Here is a 22,200-nt window from a genome sequence, read left to right as displayed (position 1 = left end):
GTTGAATAGTAGACTGAATTTACGCCTATCACTTTCTTGGGAAACTTTTCTTTCAGTTAGTCACAAACCATGAATAAGCTTTCAAAGTCACTGAAACACTGGTGACTTTATTCAATACACTTAGCCAATGAAAATGGGTCAGCCAACGACACGAACTAAACATTCACTCGAGTTCAAAGGAAAGGAGCGTACTACCATCTCACCCTTCGACCGTAATACACTGAATGGTAAAGTTGCTTTGGGGCATCGCTGCCACGAAACGCTCAGTAAAACTGTCGTACAGTAGCTCATCTATTTGTCAGGAGGTAAATGTCATTTCTCATATAAAATACATCCATGTTTACCTTAAATAATGATGATTCATTACTTTCTTTATCAGTGTTTCAGCTCATTCTAAGCAACCAAGATGCCATTTTAATCATACGTCTGGCAAGATGTAAGCCATCCATAAGGAGCTAATCTGTCGGGTGAAGTTTTCTTTCTTGCTTTTTGTCTTTCAACGCCCGGATGCTAGACTAAGTATCACACATACCCCTTTGATTTCGAATTAACAACATAGACATCAACTTCCCTTTCTCTGAGTTAGACATTCATCTAACATATAAATTAAGCACTCGAACCCATAAAACTCGGAATGACCTTGTCTTTTTCGACATGAAGAAAGACGGTCAGAGAAAGATGTTCTGCAAATGTTCCCCTGATTACTATAGTATCAGAGATATATTTCATACAATAATTCTAACAGTAAAAGGAATTTTGCCTTTCATATGCAGATAATATTCCAAGACACAGGAATATGAGAAACTAATAGATTTACAGCATTCTGGGACCGAACGTGCCATGTAATGTTGAATAGTTTATTACTATTATTTTTTTTCACACAGAACTTCACAGGATTCTCACCGCGAACAATACAGGAATATATATCACAGCTACAGAGTAATGAAAGAGTAAAAGCTCCTTTCAAGGGTTGGTTCAGAGATCTCTGCATCTGTTACCTTTTCCACGTCTCGAAAATTTTTTGAATAATTGAGAGTTTTGAAACCTTCTCTCTCTCTCTCTCTCTCTCTCTCTCGTCTTGTTTCTGTGAGTACTATTTTGCTCAGTATTCTGTCGAGGGCTTGACAAGTGCACTTCTAACGTTTGCCACTTAACTTCTTCCCAAATTTTCCTAATGAACATTACCATTTTAGCGAATGTTTCTTTCCATGCACTAGGAGGCTGTGAAATTTTCTAACTGCTGTTGTTTTCCCTCACTGTGAAAACTTTTCCCATTAGTTGCCCGATATATTTCCTTCATATTAAGCTCCACCCTTGGTTCTTATTCACGTAAAATAAATCTAATCCTTCGGGCCAGCCCTAGGAGAGCTGTTAACCAGCTAAGTGGTCTGGTTAAACTAAGATATACTTAACTTTTCCACCCTTCTTTTTTTATTTTCTTTTGCTTTTCCATTTGGGTCTGGGCATTAGGTTACCTATCCCATTGTTCTTTGTACTTTAAATAATCTACATAGACTTTAACATTCGATTTCCTCACATTCTTTGGATAAGATTGACTCAGTAGGGCTTGGATCCAGGTAGTAAATAAATGAGGTTTATTTGATTTAGTCAAATTCATATTTACACATCGAGCATACATACACACGCTATATATATATATATATATATATATATATATATATATATATATATATATATATTTATACATATATATATTTATATATATATATATATATATATATATATATATATATATATATATATATATATATATATATATATATATATATATATATATATTACACCTTGGGATGGTACGTTCTAAAATGGAAAATGAGCCCTCTTAAGCCTAACGGCAACTGCGTACGTCAGTTTAGTCTGTTCACTAAAGATACTATAGAGGTGGCTGTAAGTGGTCCTGGGCATTTGCTTCCCTATGAGATACCAATGTTTTGGGTACAAATATACTGTATCTCGAGGCAGAGGGGCATCTAGTAAACGACTGCGAACCTGTCGGTGGCAGGCAATGAGACCTAAATGGCAGAGAAACTTCTTATAAGACCAATGATAACCATGATTTTCACTTGTGTGGCATACCAGAAGAAGAAATAACAGACTTTTAGCTTCCCTGCATTTTCTGAAAGTCACCAAATAGCCAGGAACTTAGAGAGTTTGTATCTCAAACCTGTACTGATATTGCAAAAAACAGACGGTATAAAATACTGAGTTTCGGGGTTTCTGGGGCCATGTGATCTAGAAGCATTAATCTGTTGGTTTAATGGTGTTCTGGCACTTACATGAAAATGGAAGGGCAGTGTGTGTGTGTGTGTGTGTCTGTGTGTGCATGTGTGTGTGCAGGAATGGGAAGGTAAAAGAGTGACTGTGTCTTGCGTAGCTGAAAGGTAGGTAAGGTTTATTACTTGTAGTGTTAAGAAGATTCCTCTTGAGGTGGAAGAAAGAGTAAAGGTAAGCCGAGAGCCTAGTGATGTTAGCAAAGCTCAAACCATTATTTGTGACTCAAGAGACAGGTCACATTATTTGCGAATCGTGATGTAAGGTCACATTAATTGTGAACCATAATGACAGGCTACATTACTTGTGAATAATGATGTCAAGTCATATTATCTGTGAATCATGATGACAGGTCGCTTTATTAGTGAATCGTGATGCAAGGTCACATTATTTATGAATCGTGAATTAAGGTCACATTATTTGTGAATTATGATGGCAGGTCACATTATCTGTGAATCATGTCAGGTCACATTATTTGTATATCATATCGGGTCACATTATTTGTGAATCATGATGTCAGGTCACATTATTTGTGAATCAAGTCAGGTCACATTAATTGTGAATCGTGATGTCAGGTCAAATTGAATGTGAATCGTGATGATAGGTCACATTATTTGTGAATAATGATGGCAGATCACATTGTCTGTGAATCATGACATGATGTTAGGACACATTATTTGTGAATCATGTCAGGTCACATTATTTGCGAATCATGATGTCAGGTCACATTAATTGTGAATCAAGCCAGGTCACATTAATCGTGAATTATGATGTCAGTTCAAATTAATTGTGAATCGTGATGACAGGTCCCATTATTTGCGAATAATGATGGAAGGTCACATTATCTGCGAATCATGATGTCAGGTCACATTATTCGTGAATCATGATGTCAGGTGTACCATCAAGTCTAAGAGACGGAAAGTCTTTCATGCTCGTGTAGCACTGTTGGTAATTAGGGTACAAAATTAATGCTCCATAAACCGACCAGATTATTCCCATCAGGCCACAGTTGAAGCTACTTTGTATTCACAGACCCATCCTTACCATCATAGCATGGTATTTAAGAGTTTATTGTTTTTTTAGGTTGAAACAGGAATGAACACTCGAGGACTACATCTGGAAAAAATGACCTGCAGGTTAAAAAAAAAAAAACGCTTAAACAATATATTTAGAAAAAGGTGTGATCAGTAAATTCTATATACACATACACACACATAATACAGTATATATGCACGATTGTTTTGTGTGTATGTATATATATATATATATATATATATATATATATATATATATATATATATATATATATATATATATATCCGATAAATTTAAGATGGTGATGATGGCTCTATTCTGGTAAAATGCATCTCGATTCGAAAGATAGACGTTTGTATGAACACGAATAAACTTTTATCCTTTTTTGCGGTCAATTAGCTAAAGGTAATTTCACTCTCATATATCGGGTGCGTGTTAGAAACCAGTAACGGCTATCAGAGTTTCTTCATGAGAATCTAAACTCTAGGGCTTTGTAATGGCTAGTGTATCGAAAAAGTGTGAAGAAATTGAGAGGTTCACTTCGGTTGTTACAAAATATGTGCGGTAAAAATTTTACTACTAACTTCTATATACTATTTCTCATCTATTAGTATGGTATTATTTGAGCACTGGACAATAATCATGTTGCCACATTCGGGTTTTTTCGTTTATTCATGCACTACTGTTTTAGTTTTCTGTAAAAGAAAACCATTGAGATGGCTTTGTCTATCCGTCTTCACTTTATCTGTCCGCCCTCAGATCTTAAAAACTACCGAGGCTAGAGGGCTCCAATCATCAAACATAACCTCTAGCCTCAATAGTTTTTATTTTATTAAGGTTAAAATTAGCCATGATTGTGCTCCTGGGAACGCCATAGGACAGGCTACCACCGGGCTGTGGCTGAAAGCGTCATGTGCCGCGGCTCATACAGCATTATACCGAGACCACCGAAAGATAGATCTATTTTCGGTGGCCTTGATTATATGCTGTACAAAAAATTCGATTGCGCCGAAGCAAGTTCGGCGCATTTTAAGTTTATTATTGGAATGAAGCGGCGTTTAACCTTTTTAACCCTTCGCTAGTGCACTGCTCTGGAATATGGGGTCATTTTCAGACGTTGTGCGTCTTGTGCAAAAAAATCTAATTATAGAGGGAAGGTTACCCTTCCCCTTTTTGGCTGTTCTTCACATTTATGATCTTGAATACAACTCAAGTAAGGTTACCATCCCCCAGGATGAGTGACGTTTCGTCGGCCTACTCCGAGACTACCCCACCCCCCGGCCCTCAAACTCTCACACACACACACACACACACCCGACACCCTCATGAGCCTCTGTTTTCCAATGAGCACTTGGCTCCGAAAATACTTTTATTTTGCTTCATTATATTCTATTTTATTGCAAGTAAATAAACAACTAATTACGATACTTTGGAGTACCACGTCAAACCCTTCCTCGTCAGTGAATATGGATAAAAAGCAGTATCCGTTGCACCATAGTTCCACCCAAAGTTAATGCGAATTGATCCTTTATACGATTATCATTTGTATTTCTACGAATTTACAGGGCAAGCAAAAGTCGTCTGTCTATGTTGGACGCCCATTTTACATATTGTCTGTCGTACCCCAGACCCCTTTCTGTTCATAGACAATTTTCTTTTTGCCGGTAATAAATTACACATTTTATATTTTCGTAAAAACTTGCCCTTCTCGTGCCATTCTTTACTGAATGAATTTCTTCCGTGTGCTTTAAAAAAAAGGAGTACAGGTTGATTGAAAGACGGGATTTATTGCTATAAGAACTACAAGGAGTTGCTGGCAAGAGCGTGATGGCGTGAAAACCCATGATTGTTCTGTATTTGTTCTTTTGTTGTCGTGAAATCTATTCTGCTTTAACACACAGCACCTCGCTTTTTTTTTCTTCTTACAGAAGAAAACACTCGGAAGTCACTATATTCTTTATGGATGACAATTTATCTGACTTACGGTCCGATTCACAACTTGAACTTGAAGGCGTTTGTATGATTATTTTCACATCACCATTGTTCTACTTCCACATATAGCTTATATTGATTAGGCCAGCAGTAAAAATCTTCATAAAAAGGTAATAATGACATCAGTTAAAGGTACAATTAGCGACTCTGTTTAACTAGTCCGCACCTGATTGGTTTAAAGGGGAGTCAACTTGTCTGCTGGCTGGCAGGATGTTTTTATGGGATAAAAAGCTACCTTTACATTTTCGAACATCTCCCGAATTTATCGCATGAAAATGGACTTGTCAAGAGGCTTTTTTTTTTTTTGTACAATAAAGTTTTCCATGTGTGTGTGTGTTTGCGGGGGCGGGGGGGACCTTTCATCTGGAGCCTGCCAATCAATGTTTACTTAAAGTTAAAGAAAACAGCGACTGAAAAAAAAAGGTTCTGTATCATCTGAGGATAAAAAGTTGTTAGAATCGTTTGAGAAACGATGCATCAGGTATATGAACCTTTTGAAATACTTATCCTTCTTACAATAATACTTTTTTGTTCCATATGAACTGAGAAACGGCCCTGAAACGATTATTTGCTCAGAGAAAGAAGTCAAACTAAAAAAAAAGCTAATAAGAATATCAACATTTTATGACAAACCAAATTTTCCAGTGGTGTGCAGAGATGGTTCCACTAACAGAACTAAGTTTTAACAATGTATGTGTCATAATATAAACCCAGCGACGGTTTAACCTGGGAGTCTGCGTAGCACTTGCTAACGGCACCTCTCTTCAGGGAGCCCTACGGTAATATCTTCATTCTAATTCCAAACTTCTTGGATTCATTCGGTCTTTTGTGAGGCTGGTCAAAAAGTAACCGGAGGATAAGGATGACTTACCATTCTGCTATTCACACTTAATCTGATGTGAATTCCTTTTAGTTTGACGAATTTGAATTGCTACAACGGAATTTTTCTCTATTTGCACCAGAGTATAGAGATAATTCATATTTAATAACGTGGGAGCTTTGGAATCTATGCCAGACAACATATCCAGAACACTGCCATGATACTTCTTGCTTAGAGTTGAAAAGCTTTAGTTTAAAACTGCATCGGCTAACTACAAATCTTATATATTTTGATGGAAATTAGATCATAATTGCTTAAAATATTGAAATACGCCTTCCTGTCGTGAGATAAGCTGTTGAAGATTATTTTGTGAAAATCTAAGTGAAACTGGAAGAAAAATAAAAAAAATGTTGGATATCAAAACGTGCATCAACTTACATGTTTACAACAGGAACTTGTAATGGGAAAATCGCATCAGAATTCAGTCACATTTCGTTGAAGCATACCATAAATGGAAACCTTATTATATGCAGGCGATTAATCGGAATTTTCAGGTGTATTCTAAAATTCATAAAGGTGGATAGTGTGTTTGACGAGAAACAGGCACATAGGTCTCCCCTTTGTACATGTCTTTGTAAACCCCGCCATGGACACTCACACAACAGTGAATTCTTGTCGTATAGAATGTGAACCTGGACAGAAAACGTACACTGTATAACCATCTAATTATTTTGTCAGAGCACGCATGCAACGATGGTTTGGTGTAGCTAGAAAAGCAGGTTATGATTTTGATGAGAAAAAAAAATATCGTTTCCCGTAATAAAGCTCACATTTACCTCTATAAAGCTAAGAAAAATATCCCCCTTAATGGTGGACTCCGTTTGCTCTCATCAAGAGACCCCAATTTGATAGGCAAAGAAACATTTTACCTGTCACTATAATTTTCATGGGAGGCTCTTGATAAAATCTATCGGTTTTAAGTTTTTTAAGAAGTATGAAATGTGGTATCCATGGAGAATTACTGGTCACTTGAGGTAACATGCGCAGAGAACAATTAGGAATGAAATGAACATCCATATACACAGGGCTAATAGGCGCAGGAGCCAATTGACATGCATGGAGGGTCACAAGGCGAGGTAGTATGACTTGCAAACATGGTCTAACCAGACCAACCAGGACTGCTGTGGCATGCAAAGTGTCTCAGTGGCACTTTGTACATGTAATGTGAATACTGGGTCACGATTGTTTCAGGCATTTTTCCATTGTCTTTGTTTATTAGCTTTAATCATGAATGGAAGAGAAATTTCTCTCATTGTAATGCTTTGACAGACTTCTCGTTGAGAGAAAATATCCATTTTCCAGGTATTTATGAAATCATAAAATTACATCTACTGTAATGTCTTTGATAGCCTTTACTTCGTTTCTTATAGTTTTACCCTGTTAATATTGTAGCTGACTTCTTCCAATTACAAGTCAAGATTTTGTGAAGATTTGCCACATTCTGATGTCTATCAACTGCATTAGTAAATGATCTTTAAAAAGAAGACATGAAAAGAACCAAGAAAAAAATAAAGGAAAGTGTCGGGCAAGTAAGGCTGGCCACCTCTCTTCGACAATTATTTAGTTTGAATTAAAGAGGAAGATGAACAAGTAGAGAATAAATGATGAAATTTCCTTTGCCAAATCTAGTAAACGTTTCATGTGAGGCATGTAACTCTGGTCAAATGTTTACTCTTCTAAGCCTAGAATGGAATAAAATTGTATAAAATTTTACATATCGTTTCTTCACATGTACTCAATATTACAAGCAACTCATGTATTTTTCTAGGTCATGTATCTATTTCTCAAGGGGTTGCAAAATGTATATTCCTGGGCATGGGGTCACGCTTTCATTTGTGCGGATCGTTAATAGGTTTCTTTGTATATTTCATCTGTGTGTCGACCTAAAAAAAAAATTAGGCTAATGCTTGACTGGATTGCCAAATCTGGTGGCACTAGTTTTAATGAGAAATTGCTGTGATGCCCCGATGTGGCAACCATTTTAATAAAGGCTGTATGTTATTTAGGCGAGAGCTTAAAGCATTCGCTTGTGGTACTGAGGAAACGTTTCAGCAAGTGTGCCTAAATGACTGGATGATAACAGTGGCGCTGCTCTAGGATATGAAACGGCTTTTTAAGTGGTTGCTGCCACAGTCTCTTTGAGCACTGCTAACTTTGAACGGGAGACTGCCTTAAATGAACATCTGTCGAGAAGCTGGGAGTGCATCATGGTTATTATGATTACATCTGTCTGAAGTATAGAGGAAGTCAGCCTCGTAAAATAAAAAAAAAAAAAAAAAAAGTCCTATGCTGTGGATGGTATCAGATCACTTGCGGCAGAACGAACTGCCGCAATCTTGATAGAGGATAGTAAGGGGTTAAGCCTCTTTGACACGGGGCAAGTTTAGCAGCCGCTAGTGCTAGCTGAACGTTAACTTTCCCGGCAAGTAAGTGTTGACACTGGGATAGTTTGGCGGGAAAGTATTTGCAGCCAGTAGCCATCAAGATGTCCAGTGACATGGCTGTAGCAATTGATGCTGCAGTTGTTGTTTTGGCAAAGGAATTAGAAATAAATGTGAACAACAAAAGGAAGAAAAAACGTACAAAATGGGTGAGGAAGTTTAGGAGGCTCCAGTACACTACTTACTGAATTAGCTACTGAAGATCCTACAGAATATAAATGACATATGCGCATGGAAGTGCAGACGTTTGAGGAACTGCGATATTTGGTGGAGCCTCACATATCTACAAAGGACACACCGATGAGAAACGCGGTCCCAGCAAGGATTAAATTTGAAATAACCTTGCGTTATTTGGCAAGTGGGGATAGTCTTGCATCACTTTCATACTTCTTCAGGGTGCCGGCCTCCACTATTTCAAAGCTTTTGCCTAAAGTACTGCAGGCAATCAATGATGTACTGAACAACTACTTACAGGTAATACATTGCAAATACATTGCAATTTTCCACCTATACATTGTTTATTTCTAGCAAACTTGTATATTTATATATGTAATTATCACACATAAATCACAAAATATTTAGGAGAATAAAAAGAAAATAGTGTTGTGAACAAGATTTTATTGATTAAATTTCAATGTAGAGAATATTAAGGACAAGGCAATGTAATATAAACCATTATAGTTCTTCATAAGAAGCAACACTCTCAATGGAAAATTGTGATTCATTACTCACAGGGCCTACATTTGTGTATGAAACTGTAGAATCACACGGTGCATTAAAAGATTGCGCCATTGATGTTGTGTTTTCTAACAGAGAGACAAGTCGTTCATGTGTTATTTAAGACTGTTTTTTCCCTTGTAATATGACGGCAACGCCAACCTTTCACTGAAGCAACGAATATTCAACTACCGCCTTTCAAGGGCAAGAAGAGTGGTTGAAAACTCCTTTGGTATTCTTGCTGCCAGATTTAGGATTTTGTATGGCCGAATAAATTTGAAAACAAATACCATTGATCTTGTGGTCAAGTCTGTTTGCTACCTTCACAACTGGCTTATTGCAAAATCAACTACAAATTATTTTGGAAATGGTACAATTGATCAAGAGGATTTAGATACAGGAGAAATACATCCTGGGAGCTGGCGAAGTACGAACAGTGAGCTTCATTCCGCAAGACTCCTGTCTTTTAACAACTACAGCAATGAAGCTGCAAAGAGGAGGAAGCAGTATGCAGAATATTTCATTGGAGAAGGGGCCGTTCCTTGGCAAATGAATTCCATTGGAGCCAATATAATACACTGAGTAGATAAAAAATTCTTTAGTGAAATTCGTTCATCTTTGCAGCTAAGCCACTGCGTTCTTAAACTTTTATTTGTGCCTGATTAAAGATCTCTAAAGGTAAATAATGTCACCTTCCCGTGCCTTAAGACTAGAGTGATGTTATTACCCTTTCTAGACCTATAACTACTCACAAGCAAAAGTTTAAGACTATAGTGGACGGGTCTTCGCTTCAAAGATGGATGAATTTCATTATAGTTTCACTCTCACTTATTATTTTAGTATTACTCGTTTATTAATCATGTATACTATCACTGTGAAAGTTTGTAGCTTACTTTATATTATATTATGTATTATGACATCCAATCCCGCTCCACTTCTCTTTGATTTTTCAGTTTTCATTAGTTCTTGTCTATAAACATTTTTAATAACCTTAATTTTCTTTCTTAAAAATTCAACGTTGGGAACATGAAGGCCTTCCTTCATCAAAGCTTCGGCTAACATATTCATTGCCATGTCACGCTTGTTTCTGTTTATGTAATCAATGTGCCTTATATCCCACAGGCATTCATACCCCTCATAAATTCCCAAAAACGTGGAAATTTCATTTGGACTCCACTTCTCGCACATGCTTGCGTTCGGGGAAGGTGATGACAACTGTCCAGCAAAGCGGCAACTAGGCGTTGACACGTGGATAGTTGTGGCTGCTAGTTGGTCACGTGACCGGCAAGTAGCGAGTAAAGTAGCCGGGACATCAACTTCACTTGCCACTATCCTGGACTATCCCAGCAAGTGGCAAGCTTACTAACTTTTCGTTGACATTGGGCAAGTAGAGGGGTAGTTCATAGGTCGCTAGTACTAGCGGCTGCTAAACTAGCCCCGTGTCAACGAGGCTTTACGACAAAAAAAAAAAGGGGGGGCGGTTTCACCTTCAACAGTCCCCTCTAGCTTTAGCCGGGTATTTGAAAATTTATCTGGAACGATCATAACTTCACTAAAGAGTATATAGTTCTTGATAGTGCCTTGTCTGTTCGATAATATTGGGAGAGAGAGCGATGCAAGGAAATGACACATTTAAGTAAGCCTGATTGATGTGCAGATAGAAAAGGTATTCAAGCAACATTGAGCTCAGTATAGAGTGATCTTTTTAGTTTGGTTTCTCTCTTCATTATTCTGGGTGAAAGGACTTTGCATGGCGTTGTAAAGACGAATAACCTGGAGTGAATTGGAATCATGTGACCTAAGGGTAGAATTTGATAACTGGAGAAAAGAGCTTCAGATTTTTAAAAATTTGCAAGCGCCGGTAGCCTATGCAGTAAATTTTTTGGGTTCGTTGTACACACACATAAAACTCTGTCGTTATTCTGATGCCCCCGAGATGGATTTTGAATAATGTGATGATTAAGCAGTATTTTTTGTAAACTGCCATTGACGCAGAATCACTGTTTAGTACTAGCCCTCATATGGAATTGGAGTTCGGACCGGAAAAGAACTTTTACCGCAATCTTTATGGCCGTGAAAGTTAGTCAATTGTCAAAGAAGGAACCAGGAAGTGAAGCTGAAGAGCGCTTACCTAAATGAAGGATAAATCTCAAGTGTTTTAAGTATTATCTTTTCACAACTAGCTGAAAAAAATCAGATCTAATTTATATCGTTTAATACTTTTGAAATGAATAAGAAAAATAACCCTACTTAGCAAATATTTGAATCTTAACAAATAGCATAATATCTCAACAAGAATGAACGAAATAGAATTTCTAGTATTTTCTAACCTGTTTACCATAAAATGCACCGCTATCTGCGGTAACAGCCACTACCACTTGTTTTACTTCTAATAGCAATGTCATTTGTCGTGGGAGATCGTATACGGAGCATTTAATAGTTTACCAGCCACTAAGGAAAAGAAAACGAAAAATTTTATAACTAAAAGAAAACGATTTTACATGGGACACCGATATTCTTGGTTAGCCTAAACTGTACCAGAAAGTCGTTTCTTTTCGTTTTTTAATAGTTCTATATACTGTAATTGCACATAAAATTGTGTTTATTTTTCTTTAGTGACTAAAGAAGACAAAACAAGTACTCTTATAGTGAGCAAATGTAATAAATACGGTTCAGCTATACAATTGTTCAGCTAAACAACCACGTTGCTGATTCACAACCATTTCACATCTTTCTTTCTCTTTAAATTTTCACCTGAAAACCCATATGGACTGTGATAAACAAGTAGATATGAGGAAATAGCAAATAAAAAATTATACACCTGAATTCCGCTGGTTTCAGCAGAAAACAGGAATGAATTTGCTTCTCGCTTAAAGAATTGGTGACTGGAATCCTCCACAGCTGCACTAGGCAAACAATTCTACATTTTAGTTATGGCCACAAGAAAACTACGCAAACTGAGCAGCGTTAAACCTGATACTAGAAAATGAGACAATATTTGCAGTAGCAGTCTTCCTAGTGCTGCGAGCAAAAACAGCTAAGGCAGGTAAAGAAGAGCACAGAGGATGTTTTTCATCGTAGTAGATTTTATGCACCAAACATTATGAACTCACATTACGTCTATTCCGCAAGTCAACATTAAGAGTCGGCAAAATAAACTTAACTGATGGCATAACTCTATCCAAGAGTCTGAGATGAGAGTCAGTACCAGATGGCCACACGGGAGAACAGTAGCCTACTCCAAACAAGGAAGAGGAAAAGTTAAAACACTTAGATATAATAGCATCATCACGAAACGTTCGAAATATTTCCGCAAGATGCAAATTTTTTTTGAGAAACAGAGGAATTACTATGACGTATATGCTTATCAAAAAGTACATTTCTTATCAAAAGTTACACCTTTATCTTACAAGAGCCACTGACATTTTACAAGGGTTAAGCCTTATTCCCCAAATCTTGCTTCAATCATAAATACGTACCAGATCTCTATTAAAGGATTCTGTAACTACAGACCTAAGGTGCGAAGAAGGAACAACCGCCATAAGGGCAGCACCATGGACGTATGAAATAAATTCTTTCTCCCGATCTTGATATTACTCAGTTGTTTTCTTGTGACTTAAGTGACGTGAGAGAAAAATCTCAAATTACTGACTTCCGACTGCTCCGCCAAAAGGTTTGGCTCAGCATGTTTCCGGGAGAAGGAGTTTTGAGAAATTCCCAAAATTAATTCGGTTCATTGAAAGCAGATAATCACATCAATAATGTTCCACCGCTCCTCCATTGAAATAATTCATACACGCTGATTACAATAATTTGGGCTTATATTTCACAGATAAAAGGAAATGTTTTAGTGAAGGAACCTGAGAAGTACAGAGTATTTAGAATAGCCAGTTCACAGTTTGGATATAATCAATTACTGATTGGGGTTTTCTGAGATAATCAATTAAATATATAACAGTGAAGGTACATATAACTAGCACTTTCATACCTGCTTGTTTTTGAAAGCTTGTGAAAAAATGTTACTAATAATGCAGAAAGTACATGATGCAATCATTGTTTTCTTTCTTCTAGATGTATCTAGAGGCTAATGCTAGTACCTAAAATACCTAGTGGATAGGATTAATTATGGACAAACTAGCGGACGTATTAAAATCAAATCTTTTTATAGAGAACAGTGCAATCACAAATAATGGTCCCCCCACCCCTTTTGTTGCCCTGAATGGAAGACGATAGAGGAAGGAGACAGGGGACTCCACTCTGTATCAGGAGAAACCAATAGTTACTGTGAATAAGAATGCATCAGTGAAGTATGCTGGAGGGTGGGGGAGGGTGGTGTCCTTTTGCAAACAGCAATGATGGGCCAAAAGTGCCATCATTAGTTGGGGGTGGGGGTGGAGTGGGCCTCAGAAATAATTATGGAAGAAGTCATTGTCTCTGAGTGGTTCAGTGGTAACTACTACCATGTAAAAATGGAGCTCGTTTGGCTGACAGCTATACATTGGTTGACTGGTACACTGTTGCCACCAGTTTTGCTAAGTACTTGTGGGATTTAATTTGCTAGGGTATGTAAGTTTACTATGTGGACTAATTGGACAAAATGTCAACGTTATTCCCATCCCAGAACACCTGTGGTAGCTCGAAGCTACCAAAGAGAAGTTCATTCTGAGTTAATGAAATACTGTGCAGCTGTCCTCTAGCAATAGGGAGTCTAACCATCTTAAACAGGAAAAAATTCAACTGATAGTGACTCCTGACGCTCTTCCCACAAACTATAGGATGACTATAAGATAGTTTAACTTACTGATAAAGCTGCTGATCTGTAACACGACGAAAGTGTTGCGTTACCTGGAAATTTTCAGTTCATGAATATCTCAAACAAAATTTTGTAGAGGACGTAGATCATAATTTAAGCATACCTTAGTTTAACCACACCACTGAGCTGATTAACAGCTCTCCTAGGGCTGGCCCGAAGGACTAGACTTGTTTTACGTGGCTAAGAACCGATTGGCTACCTAGCAATGGGACCTACAGCTTATTGTGGAATCCGAACCACATTATACCGAGAAATGAATTTCTATCACCAGAAATAACTTCCTCTAACTCTTTCATTGGCCGGCCGGAGATTCTAACTCGGGCCCTGCAGTGTGCTTACAGAGAACGGTACCGACCAGTCCAACGAAGAACTACTGTAGAAGATCAAATTGCAAAAATATAATTATCTCCCACATCACCCAGTGACAAAAGGTTCCACCATCCCGCTGCTAAACATTATATTCAACTAATGGTTGGGCGAATAACATGTACTACCAGTCCATTCCTCCAGCGGTTGGGCACATGTCGACCTTATTAACCTAATGGTTGGACGAATACAACACCATGTTATGCTTATTTGCTCAATAATTGTTCAAGAAAGACACACTATAAACCGTATTCCCGTATGGTTAGTGAAATAATATTCTGTATCAGTGTTATTCTTTTACAGATGGGAATATTTAAGCCAATGACCGGGATAATGAAATGCAACATGTGGTTTATTCACCTTAAAGTTGGTCGAAAAACGCACAACAAGCCTTCTTCCCTTAACGGTCGCGGGAATAACTCGCACTTTTCGTCTAAATCCCTTAGTAGTTGTGGGGAATAAAAGATCGTTGGGGAATTAAGCTTTGATAGTCTTCATTTTCATGAAGAAAATATTTTTTGAATACCATTTTGTTAATATGAACAATTTTAGCATGTCTGAGTAATTGTGATGCAGCCAGCACCAAGGAATGTGGGTTTCACAGAATCAGGAGACTTGACGCAACCGGGTCCAGACCGCTTCATTTCAATTGTAACGTTAACTTTTTTTTTTATGTTAATATGACCTTGGTAAATTTGCTGTACACCCAGACTTATTGTACAACTTATATTTCGACACACAGATAACTGAGTACTGAAAGAAATAGCTAACTTAATGAGTTCTAATTTTGATGCTCGTGTGTGGGTGTGTGTGTATGTGTGTGTGTGTAATACTTGAAAAGGCAAATGCTCTTAGCATTTTTGAACTTTGTGATAATGTCGCATTTCGTTTGAATGTTACTAACGTTTTAAGTACTAAATTATTTATTCCTTTCTTTTGTGACCCATTTTATGGATTTCATTTATTTGAAATACAAGTGCCGTTTTCATTTAGTTATTCTAGCTCATTTTATGTTTATATTGAACATGCACGTAACGTTCACAATCTTCCTTAAATGTCAGTAATTTTATGCTATATTTTTTTCAATAAGTTAATCTGATAGCTATACATATACGGTTAATCCAAATTAACAACTAGGACTGAAATCTGAGTCTTCTAAGGTCTGACCTTGGAGATTCCACCCGTCAGTACTTGTAAATCACACACACACACACACACACACACACACATACTCACTCACCCAGTTATATCCCTATGATGCCCGTCCAGAAATTGGAGGCACACAGTTAATGTATTAATTATTAATGATAATAAGGATGACTTCATCTTCGTAAGTATTCATTTGGGTTCAGAGTTATTTCCCTGAATCTATAAACAACAATAAAAAGTTGTGACTAACTTTAACGAAGCTTTTAGCGATTTTTGACCAAATAAAAAGTTTAACCATGTTATTAGTCCCCTTGTCCACAAGTTAAATAAACAATTGTTTATTTGATATGTTGCTGCAGATGTAGTGGGAAAATTATTCCTTTAAATATTATTGATTTGTTTAGGAATTGATTCATCATCCTCCTCTAATATCTTTATACTGCTGTTGTGAGTGATTGGGACTGTAAAATGTTTTCATTTGGACATCGAATTAGTCCCTTGTTTTGTTTTTCTTTCGCTCTGAATGGGAGCGCTGTCCTGAATCTTTCGTCTGCATATTGGTAACACTAAAGAAACATGTAAGGGACGAGAACGCTGTTGATGTGAAAAGGACGTCAAGCGGTCCACCCTTCATTTTGGCTATTTTACCAAATTATTAATACAAGTTATTATCTATCCCTTGCAAGGACCTAGTCCAGGAGTCCTGAAGAATGTAAATTGGACCTAGTTCAAGTCCTGAAGAATGTGTAAATTGATCTAGTCCAGGAGTTCTTTGTAAATTAACCAAGTCCGGGGAGACTAGACCTGGGAGAAAACGATGTAATGAGTAATAAAGAAACGAACTGAGTACCAGGGATTTTCTTCAATACCATCGTACCTTACCACTAAAAATGGAAATCAGCACTTCAATTGCCTCCCAGTGGAAGACATCACCTGGCCTCATCAGTAATTGTACACCCAAGGAATATCATGTAAAGCAGGTAGGGCAGGCCTACCCTAAAGCGTAAACATCAGTAGTCTTCATTTGTCAACTATGACACAGTACCATTCTCCGACCCCTGTCTCCAGGCAAGAAGACTGACAGCAGTGCATCTAGATAGTAGTATTATTATTCTCTCTTATCTCATATATCTTAATGTCTTGGTGGGGGAAGAATTCTCCCGTGACACAGAAGTGGCAAAAACTTCTGCAATAACAACAACAACAACAACAGCCACTGATATGATTACTGCTGATCTCAGTATCAATATTAGATAGACGGTAAAAGGGACAACTGCTTGCTAAATTGTATCATTACTGCAACCTAAAGCTTGGAGTAGTCCGATTAAAAGAAAACGAAAATTTTTTTGTAAAAGAAAACGAAGGCTCATATTTCAGGGTAACCTAATGTGTATAGAGTGTGGCGCTTTCCTACATAAGTGTTGTTAAATTGTTTTATCCCATTTGATCTACTATGTTTTTGTTCATCTTCATGCACACTGTCTATGAATCTGTCTTTTCAATGCATAGAATACAGAGAAAGTATACTATTGTTTGGACTGGAATTTATGAGGTATCTATTAATGTTTGATGGAATGTTTGAAAGGATCAGCCGCGGACTTTAGGGTTAGGGACTATTGTTTTGGGGTAGGACTCATTGGATTCTGTCTGGTGGGTTTGCTAACATAATTAGGATGAGTAGTATTAATACACTGGTGCTATCCAACTTTGCGAGAGTAGCGGGTGACCATTTGGTAGTCAGTTTCAGTTTTCTGTAAAGGAAAACTGTTGAGATGGCTTTGTCTGTCCGTCTGCACTTTTTCCTGTCCGCCCTCAGATCTTAAAAACTAGTGAGGCTAGAGGGCTGCAAATTGGTATGTTGCTCATCCACCCTCCAATCGTCAAACATACCAAAAGCACAGCCCTCTAGCCTCGGTAGTTTTTATTATTTAAAATAATCGTACTTCTGGCACCGCGATAGGTACCAGCAACACAGGCCACCACCGGACCATGGCTGAGTTTAACGGGCCGCGGGTAAGAGTTTCATAGGCCATGGCTGAAAGTTTCATGCAGCATTATAAGCTGTACAGAAAACTTGATTGCGCCGAAGTTTCTTCGGCGCAATTTTTACTTGTTTACTAGTGTTCTCGGCTGATAAATGGATTTGTTGAAGTGTATGATGTCTTTTTAAGAATTGAAGGCAGTATTTTTAGTTTAGACTTATTTATTGCTTTAACGATGAATAGATAACCACAAGGATTTTTCTCATCTTGGACCCATTAACGACTGCTTGACCCACTTAAAGACCTCCGGTTTTAAGGCATAAATACGGTTAGAAACTGTCTTGATAATGATAATTCTCAAGCTCATCAACTGTAAATAACAAAGAGGTTGTGCATACAGCTCTGTACCAAAGTGGAGTCCTCTAAAATTAGAATTGAAAGACGACAAGCTCCTTCAAACAGTGGAAAGGCAAAAGAAAAGACCACCGACAAAAATGACAAAGTAACAGTTCCTCATAGAATTATGATTACTTCAGAGGCAGATTAGGGAACTCGGTCAAAATTTTTGGACAGGTTGGGGAAATAAGGATGGATTTAAATTTAAATAATGGTAATCTGATTTTCTGGGTCCCTTTTAACAACACTGCAGAGGCTTTACGAGTCAATAACTGCAACTTAAAAACTGTAGTTACTATGCGATAGAGATTTCCAACAGGAATAGTTGTTTATCGAAAAAGTGAGTGATGTCCAAAGAAATAAATTTCTTTCGTCAGAGGACTCTGAATGCCTCAGATTGGTTAAAAGATTCAGCAAGAGGTGAAGGCTACAGCATTTCAGTTTTAGTAACTATTAAAGGAAGAAAATGGGTTGCCCTGAGTATGGGAGCACATCTTGTTCTGGTAAGAATACTGTTCTCATTCATGCCCATTTAAGGACTCAATTGAATATGGTCTGTCAGATAAGCAAAGATGAAATGCTGACAAGTGTTAAACCTCATCTGATTATCAGTTACGGGAGGTGAAGGATATGCAATAAAGACCTCTGTCACTTTACAGAAGAGGTAATCCTATATAGGGATCCTACAAAATATTTGGAAGGTACTTAGGGTTCCAAGAATAAGTTAGGAGTCGCGTGGAAGAATCAACAAAATTATTTTTGTTATGACAAAGGCTGTATCTCTTTTTATTTTTTTATTATAGCTAGAGTGATTGTTTTAGTAAATAAAAGTCAAGAAAATTGCCCTCGATGATGGTAACAGTTATCAGGAAACAGTTTTACTAAACTTCCTACCCTCCGAAAATGAGGAAATTTGTTAACATTTTTATTTTCAAAAAGAAAATTTTTCATGAATACAATAACAAAAACGAAAAATTCGCCCCGTCCAGTCCGCCAAGTTTTGTAGGCTAATGTTATCTAAACATAAGCAAAACGTCCCTCCGATGACGCCTTAACATAATCTTTTTAATAAAAACCTGTGCAAACAATCGTATTAAAACTTCAATTCCCCCCTGCTGAACTAAATCAAGGTATCCACCTTATTATTTGTATTTTTTCATTACGAAATTTAGATAATGATAAGAAACTGTTCTTACAGATATTATTTGGTTTATCTGCAGTGCCACGTACTTTTTATAGAAACATATCTGGTGTTTATCTTCCATAACTGCGGAAAAAATAGCATACCAAGAGAGTCTTATAAGATTTTTAGACACTCGTGCATTCTGAGGAAATGTTTTTACTAATTCATTCTTTCCTAATATAGTTCCCACCGAGTTTCAGTATTAACGTATTTCATCAGACAAAGTTCTTAGTACTTATTTAATTTTGCTACAGCGTGCAGGGTCACCAAGATAACTTGTTAAAAATTAATTGCTCGTTATAAAGGAACATACTCCAGTGAAAACTAGAGTGGCAAAATGAGAACAAGTAAATCGGAAATTTTCAACAAGCCCACGGAGGTATGAGATGAAAAAGTTAACGGGTACTTTAGTTTAGTGATTTACTTTTGTGAATACTTCTTAAAATCAAACAAAATGAATATTGTGGTTATGGTGTAAAAACTAGGACAACCCTCCCCAAGCATCCATGGACTAGCCGTATCCTTACAAATTCCAGGACAATTCTACTCAAGCGTTTTCTGACTAGGCCTAACCTAGGCTTAACCACCCTGCCCAGAGCGCCTTGTCTGAAAAAACAAAAAAAAAAAACAAAAGCTAATTCTCATAAACGACCGCCACACAAAACTCAGTACACCATTCACGCAACATGCTATCTCCATTCACACTTTTCCCAAGTTTTCCTTTCTCTGTCAATCTTCCGCCATGCCAAACCCAAGGCCGTTGCACCTGCAAAATAAAAAGTATTTTTGCTTTCCTGAATGGCAGTAGCTTCCTGTAACTGCTCAACAACTACTACCCTTACATATTACTTTGCAATGACTTCTCTCTCTGCTCACACCACCCTTTAAGGAGAGATTGTAGAGGAAAACACTCATATAATGAATAGAACTAGTATTTGATGCATAAAGGACGAAAAATTTTATACTGAAACCTATTGGATGTACAAAGAAGAAATTGTTATCATAAGTGATGAACAATAAGCACAGACAAGTAACCGTAATTTTTCTTTGAAATAACAACAATAAAATTCAGGTCGTTGTGATCAGATCATATAAATAGTTCACAGTCAATGCACAAGCACAGCACTGTAACTAGAGATAAATTACTACACTAGGTACCAAACAACAAAGAACTCAACGTCTATAACATATGCAGGCATTCAAAGGTAAAAAGGTTTGAAAGAGAGAGAGAGAGAGAGAGAGAGAGAGAGAGAGAGAGAGAGAGAGAGAGAGAGAGAGAAATGAAACCCAAGTTTCCTAAGTATACTATTTCCAAGATGCCAAAATCATTTGATACTGATAATAAATGCCCTTATACCTCTAGTGTTACAATTTCTCCATCTCTGTTCCAGGTTATTGAACTGTTTGGGACCGTTTCGTAGCAGTTAGGAGTGAACAAGAGACAGAAAGGACAATCAATGCCAAGGGACATTCTCTTGGGCCACGCAAAATGAATATGACTGGAGCATATTTCAAATAACCCACCTTTACATAAGAGTATTTCATCGACGAATATAATTGTTTATCGTGCAGACCCCTCAGAGGGATTCTGGAATGCTGCTTGAGGGAGCTTGGTTCTAAAGAAATTTAAAATTATTCTTGCAAGGCACATCTACGGTGTTCCCCAGTGGGGAATATATCCCACGGGCGTCGTAGGGCTAAATGGGGCATCTACGACAGCAGGTGGGGAGTGGGGATAGAATTCCTGATCAATCACTGTCAAGGCAAGCGTGGGTAGTGTTTTCCTTCATGCCTCGGAAAAGGCAAGATGCTGCAGGAATAAAGACTCCCAAAAATCCAGTCTTCCATTCGGACTAAGGCATGGATTTCTAACGTGCAAGTAGATCAGGAACTCAATGAGAAGTGGCCATGACTTAGATAAAGACCATGCCTATGTCTAAAACAAATACCCACACATACACATACACACTCACAAACGCACATATGTATATGTGTGTGTGTGTGTATTATTCACAGATGTGAGTAATCAATGATGCATATTAAATTCTTAGATTACACAATTCTAATGTCTTCGTTTCTCGCCAGCAGCCACTCAACTAGCTAACATGGTGCTATTTTTCTTGTCAGTGACTTACTGGCTGCCTTTCATCCTTTAAAGATGTTCTTTATAAATTCTTTTAACAAACAGAAATGTTGCAATGTGCCTACTGCCAAGTCATACATGAAATAAAAATATTTCTGAAACGGCCGTTGCTGTCACTTTTTTCTCAACTTTTTTTTTTTTCAAAAATGATAGCTGTATACTTAGTGCAACATACGTCATGACTGAAGTAGCTCTTTGAATTCTTCACTCCGGCCCCTCTCCTCAAAATCTGGCCTTTTTTCTTTTCTATTTTATTTCGCATGGATATTTTTCCCCGAGGCACGTTATCTCTGCACACAAAACCCCTTTGTAATACCGAGGGGAAACATAGTTAATTCTTGCCCGTAATCCTTCATTCAAACAGCTCTCGGCTCCCGATCAGCAATTTTTCAGGGAACGGCAACAGAAAAATCTGCGTCAGCAAACTTTGCCACAGGGGCTCGGAGAAGCTTCCAATGTATCATTGTTGTCCAGGCTATGTTCCTTTTCATGGATGGCCTTTTGGTGTTTTCATGAAACGAACTTTTATTTCGTTTCATGTGCTCTTTCATGGGGGTGGAAATTCTGATTTTTCTCAATTTGAGGTTGTGATTATTCAGGATTTTACTTTGCCAAGACTAAATTCCTATTCTTGGAGTCTATTTATTATTATTATTATTATTATTATTATTATTATTATTATTATTATTATTATTATTATTATTATTATTATTATTATTATTATTTTAAAGCGAAGACCAATAGGACAGCCATACTAATAACCTTTTCTAGACCAGGCACAAAACAAACGGTAAAAAATAAAAGACGTGTG

The 22,200-nt window shown here is 37.3% G+C and overlaps 1 protein-coding gene across 9 annotated transcripts in view; it reads right to left on the bottom strand.

Moving 5' to 3' along the window:
- Sulf1 (Extracellular sulfatase Sulf1) overlaps window positions 1-232 on the bottom strand; it is a 468,168-nt gene extending 467,936 nt beyond the window's left edge. For 3 of the 9 annotated variants that reach the window (XM_067111465.1, XM_067111463.1, XM_067111466.1), the window contains exon 1: window positions 1-229. This exon is cut by the window's left edge and continues 7 nt beyond it. The gene's annotated coding sequence lies outside the window, so the exon portion shown is untranslated. The other 6 variants (XM_067111461.1, XM_067111467.1, XM_067111462.1 and 3 more) reach the window with 4 other exon arrangements.
- Window positions 233-22,200: the final 21,968 nt, after the last annotated feature.

This window comes from Macrobrachium rosenbergii, chromosome 11, assembly GCF_040412425.1.
Source record: "Macrobrachium rosenbergii isolate ZJJX-2024 chromosome 11, ASM4041242v1, whole genome shotgun sequence".
In the NCBI taxonomy this organism is placed as follows: Eukaryota; Metazoa; Arthropoda; class Malacostraca; order Decapoda; family Palaemonidae; genus Macrobrachium; species Macrobrachium rosenbergii.
This window is presented reverse-complemented; position numbering and strand designations above follow the sequence as displayed.